This window comes from Nicotiana attenuata, unplaced genomic scaffold (genome assembly GCF_001879085.1).
Source record: "Nicotiana attenuata strain UT unplaced genomic scaffold, NIATTr2, whole genome shotgun sequence".
In the NCBI taxonomy this organism is placed as follows: Eukaryota; Viridiplantae; Streptophyta; class Magnoliopsida; order Solanales; family Solanaceae; genus Nicotiana; species Nicotiana attenuata.
Window position 1 is genome coordinate 1 of NW_017679834.1, and position 6,243 is coordinate 6,243.

Genomic DNA, 6,243 nt, shown 5'->3' on the forward strand with positions numbered 1-6,243 from the left:
AATGTTATTGATCAAAGATCCTCCCCCTTTACACAGTTGGGAACCCCCCTTATATAGCGGAGGGATTTTCCCTTTTTCCCTATTTACGATATAAAGATAAAATATATAAACTAAAGATAAAGTGCACGTTACAGATGGGCCGACGTGATTACATGGTCGTCCCTCCGCTGGCTGGGTCAATATCAACGTTCGAGGAGATGGCGGACAAATTTCGGAGCGTAGCAGTATGCCGTTGCAAGGCGTCCTGATGTCTCGGAGGAGGCGGGTTAGGGGCTCTAACGTAGGGCTGATGCCTTTCTCTGTTAAACCGTGGGAGTGGGTCCCGTCGCCCGTCGTTGCGTCGATCTCTCCTGGTTTCCGTCTGTACTGACGTTAGCCGCTGGGTCGGACCGTTAAGATCGTCCTCGTCTGCCCTTACCTCTGCACAGTAGGCGTTGTGGGGGGATACTTCATAAGTCGGCTGAGTAGTTTCTTGGTTGCTTTCGACCCGTCCCTGCTCAAACCGTTTTGGAAGGCGGCAACTGCCATTCCCTCCGATACGTTAGGCAGGCTCATTCTCACTCTGTTGAATCGTGCCAGGAAGTCCCTGAGCCCTTCGCCTGTCGTTTGCCTGATTGCAAATATGTCGTTAACCCTTGCTTCGGCCTTCTTTGCTCCCGCATGGGCAGTAGCGAATTTGTCCGCCATCTCCTCGAACGTTGATATTGACCCAGCCAGCGGAGGGACGACCATGTAATCACGTCGGCCCCTCTGTAATGTGCACTTTATTTTTAGTTTATATATTTTATCATTATATCGTAAATAGGGAAAAAGGAAAAATCCCTCCGCTATATAAGGGGGGTTCCCAACTGTGTAAAGGGGGAGGATCTTTGATCAATAACATTTCTACTTACTCTCTCTATCTCTCTGTCTCTACTTCTCTCTCTCTTTCTCTGAAAAATGGATACCTCTGATCTTTGTAACATTATCACGCAATTTTGTCCTTTAACTGCTCCGAATCACCAAACCACAAAGGATTACTCATACTCTAGTGTCAATTATCTTTGATTACGATTTACCCCTTTTCATACATTTGATTGATTTGCTTAAACACTGTTCGTTAACCTTTTAAGTCAAACAATACACACACAAAAAAATATAAAAACAACGAAAAAATTCCAACAGAAACCAAATTAAATTAAACTAACAAATGACAAATAATTTCAAACAATTATACTTTCAAGTCTTTGCAAATTTTATGAAAGAGAGAACTAAAATTACCTTCTGGAGTAAAATAAAATTCAATGTAATTTCTATTGAATTTATGCAAAGAAAATAAACTATAAAGTAAAATAAAGAAAACTGCAAAATATATACAAGAAAAATAATTTGTTTTGATTGCAAAGACAATTATATCAGGCTATGCTGCTATCTTTATCTCTTTTTATTTTGTTTTCTGATTCTTGTGCAATAAAAAAATAAAGCAGGCACAAAAAATAATTTTAGTATACATAGGAGTATTATTTTTGATGAAGCGTCCAGTTGAAAATGACCCTGGCTGATGTTCTTCAAATTCTAATTATCATTTTCATTTTCCTATTGTGCGAACTTCTTTTGCTATTATGTATAAATGGTTGGTTCCAGCTGAACAAACTGTTAATTGGTGGTAGACCCTCTCAACTGCCATCTTCTCGCTCAATACTCTTTTATTAAAGCATTGAGTGTGTATGAAACACATACGAATGGACTACAATGCTGAAATCACTGACATAATTCTCATTAACTAACTATAGCTTCTATAAAATGAAAAACATGTCACCCGATGAGGACTGCACAGATGTTTGATATTTGGCTAACTCCAACCTTGACCTACTCAAATTTCTTAAACTGGACAGGAGTGAGTTATGGAACAGTACATAAAACCTGAGAGCTTTTGTTCCATAAAAATCATCATATTTTATAGGATTCCTATCTTCAAAAATTGAATTACGACAATATCCTTTAAAATCTGAAATACTATTTTGTCCTTGAGAAAAGAAAAGAAATCTTTCACTGATATATTATTACATTAAAATGGCTAAAGATGGATAACTGTTCATCTACCTATAAATAATGCAGCAAGTAATGAAATTTTCTCAATTATTACTCCTTTTTGTATTTCATCTTTGTTTCTTCTTCCATGGTAATTGCACTTCTCTACAAAAGTGCATAACAACTTGTCTGATCATTGAAGCACATTACACTATTTTTTTTTGGCTATGTCAAAATTTATTTCCCCCTAAAAATCCGTTGTGGCGTATCCTTGGCAAATATGCACTCACATTTTCAGAAGTAAGTAGCTGCTAAATTATTATACTTTTACCTACATAACCTGATCATTTGAAGATTAGTAGAATAATCTATTAGCTAATTAACATTTTGGCTTCCTTTTAATAATTTCCCCCTGTTTTGGCTCCTTTCTTATGTTGTGTTGGGTTTGTTATTTAATAAATAATAACAAAAGAGGTGTGAATGGAAAATAGTGGGAAAAGAAATGGAGGGATGACCCGCGATCCGGCCCGGCCTAGCCCGTTTTTCTTTCCCGGATTAATTTAAATTCGTTTTAAATTTCTCGCAAAAATTTCCAACAACCATGGCTGTTCTGAAACCGTGTCACACCTGTTCCAACAGTCATGACTATTCTGAAAAGTTGCAAACCTCTTCAGAGGGTCACACCTGTTCCAACAGCCATGACAGTTCTGAAAGGTTGCAAACCTCTTCAGAGGGTCACACCTGTTCCAACAGTCATGACTATTCTGAAAGGTTGCAAACCTCTTCAGAAACATCACCAAGTTGGCTATAAATAGACCTTCAAATCCCAGAATATTTACTTACGAAATTTTCTGATTATCTTCTTCTTCTTCTGCACTAAAATTCCAGTGTGTTTTGCTGCCATCGAGTGGTTCGCTGATCATCGGCGTTTTTGGTACCAACACTCCGGTGAGTTAAATCGTTCTATACTGGGAGGATATATTCCATAACCTCGGGTACTTGAGGGGAATAATTTCCTTAAGGACACACTGTGTATTCAGTGGGCTCGATTTGTTCCTTCAACGTTTCAAAAATTATTTTGAAGTTCGAATATTATTTTTCAGAATTGTTTCTACTAACTTTCTGTTTTATTTTCAGAAAGATTAATGTTTTATTTACTTACAGCAATACAGATTGATAACATGTTGCATGTTTCACTTCAAAGTCTAGAAGCATTATTTTCCTTGTCTTTTTCCTTTTCAAGAATCCATGAACAAAATAGTTAAGGCGAAATACATAATGCGTCCCTTTAAGTTGTCCTCAATGATCAGGTGAACACCTCAATTGAGGCCATTTCCAGCTAGAAACTTTATTTATTCACAAACACTACAAAAAATAGTCAAAATTGTGACGGAGATTTTGTGACAGACAAGTTGTTCACAAAATTGTGAAGGAATTTTATCGGATTTGTGATGGATCATCCTTACATAGCCTAAAATTTGCTGAAAAAATATAATATTTTACAAAAATTATATTTGTGACGGATTTGTAACAAAGTTGTGACGGAACTTAGAGATAGCAAAAATAAATTGCCACGAAATTATGGCGGCAAAATAATCTGACGAAATTCCGTCACAAAATTGTCACAATATTATTTAAAATAAATAACTAATACAAATTATTCTTTTGTGACGGCCGAATGCATCACAATTTGTGACATACATCTAAATCCGTCACAAAATTTAAAAAGCTTAAAATAGGTAATAGTTTTGACCCATGTGTGTAGCACTTGTTTTAGAAAATTTTGGACTACTTTTTAGTTTTCCCACCCGTATTTCCCCCCTTACATCAAATAATAGTCCAAAACCCTTATTTTCTTTCCCCCCAAATTCACAGAGGTCTCTTTTCCCCTTCACCTTCAACCATCGATTCTTCAATACCTTGTCCATCACCATCCTCAACAAGCTTCACTACAAGCTATTTGACTCCCTCATTCTTTTCAGGTTTCCTTCTTTATCATTCTCTTTGTTCATAAATCTAGTAATTTTTGGGCTAATTTTTTATTCCTTTTTATTTCAATCTGTTTCAGCTTTGATTTGCTCCATTCCCAGTTAGGCTTTGCTCAAAAAAGCAGTTTGTTGAAGTGAACAGCATCATTCCTTCTTAGTTTTTCTCTGCCTTTCTATTGGATCCTTCAACTAAAGCTCAAAAATCTTCAAGGTGAACTAAAAAAACTATTGCATGCCATGCATTTAATTATTTATTTATTTTATTCAATTTTATTTTATCCCAACTCTAAATATTTGAAATTTATAGAAATTTTTTAGTGGGTCTTCATCAAAAGTGCCAGAATAGATAAATTGTGAAGTGAAAAACCTACATGTGTTAGTTTCTTAACTAGTAAAATAAAAAAATAAATTAAGTCTTTACTGTTTTTAAGCTTGGGTTTTAAGATATGGCAGATTTTTTATTTGTAATTTTTGGTGTATATATACAAAGAAAGAACTGTATTGCAAGTATTCAAATATCTACAAAAGCATAAAGATAAGGGCTTTAATTGTGGGTAACCGAAGAAGCTTTAGCAGTTTCTTAAAACTTTATACTCTTGGTAGTATTTCACATAGCAAAGCAAATAAAAATTATTGTCTTTCATTGCAACATCTATCTTAACTCTCTTTGCCTGTACGTGTAAATATTTATTTGAATTTATATTTTAAGTTTTGTGCTCGATTCTACAGTCTTATGTAAGCTCTTATGGTTTAATTATCATCATGTAAGTTATAACATATGTTTTATTATTGTCTTGTCAGAGTGTAGAATATGAATTCTAATCGTGAGTGGATGTATGCTAGATTGGAAAATAGATTCATTAATCCTAGATTTATTGCTGGGGTTGAGGAGTTTGTTGCTTTGCTAAAAGTCATCCACAATGCATGGATGGCGAAAAACTAAGATGTCCTTGTAATCATCATAAATGCCGGAATAGAAATATCTTAGATGAAATTACTGTTATGGTACATCTTGGAAGACACGGTTTTGTACCGAATTGTTATTTTTGGTATCACCATGGTGAAAGTTATATTCCATATCCAGGAGTATGTAATGTTAATCAAGAAGAAATAGTTGGTGAAACTGTACAACAAGAAACTCATAATCCCCAATCTCATAACTCATTTCAATCTATGGTTTTTGATGTTGCTGGGCCATCTTATGATCGAAACTTAGAAGAGGACCCGAATCCAACAACTCAACATCTTTATAATATGCTCAAAGCATCAGAACAGGAAGTATGGGTGGGAAACCCACACGGACATTCGCAGTTGTCTGCCGTTGCTAGACTGTTGAATCTAAAGGCAGAACATCATTTTTCTGAAAGGTGTTATGATGACTTATGTCAACTTTTATCAGAATTGATGTCGACTGATAAAAAAAGCTAATGCGAGGCTTGGGCTTGCCAGTAGAAAAGATTGATTGTTGCAACAATGGTTGTATGATTTATTGGCGCGAAGATAATGAACTTGATAGTTGCAAGTTTTGTAGCCATCCTCGGTTTAAGAGATCAAAACTTAGACGTACCGAGCAAAAAACTAATATTTCCTATAAGAAGATGTATTATTTTCCTTTAACTCCACGTCTTCAAAGGTTGTATGCATCTAATTCTACGGCTAAACATATGAGATGGCATTTTGAGCATGAAAAAGATGGTGTAATGCGTCATTGCTCAGACTCTACATTTTGATGCGACATATCCACATTTTGCATCTGAAGTAAGAAATGCCAGATTGGGTTTGTGCACGGATGGGTTTAACCCGTTTGGTCAATCAGGACAACAATATTCTTCTTGGCCTGTGATAATTACACCATATAATTTGCCACCGGGAATGTGTATGAAAGATGAATACATGTTTTTATCAGTGATTATACCTGGTCCAAAAAATCCTAAACAGAAAATTGATATCTTCTTACAACCTCTCATTGATGAGTTGAACTGTTTTGGACTCAAGAAAGTCAAAGAACTTGGTTCTGAAGTGATAAATGCTAGAATTTCAAAGAATCCTTTATGTTGTTGGAAGAAAAAAAATATATTTTGGGACTTGCCTTATTGGAAAACAAATCTCATTAGGCATAACCTTGATGTAATGCACATAGAGAAGACTGTGTTTGATAACATTTTTAACACCGTGATGAATGTCAAAGGAAAAACAAAAAATAATGCCAAATCTAGAGCAGATGTGAAAGAATTATGCCATCGTC

At 35.4% G+C, this 6,243-nt stretch overlaps 1 long non-coding RNA gene across 1 annotated transcript; it reads left to right on the top strand.

The window, feature by feature from the left end:
- Positions 1 to 3,866: 3,866 nt before the first annotated feature.
- On the top strand, positions 3,867 to 5,615 carry LOC109221797. The gene is made up of 3 exons (XR_002067311.1): positions 3,867 to 3,992; positions 4,079 to 4,209; positions 4,800 to 5,615. It is a non-coding gene; the product is annotated as an uncharacterized LOC109221797 (long non-coding RNA).
- Positions 5,616 to 6,243: the final 628 nt, after the last annotated feature.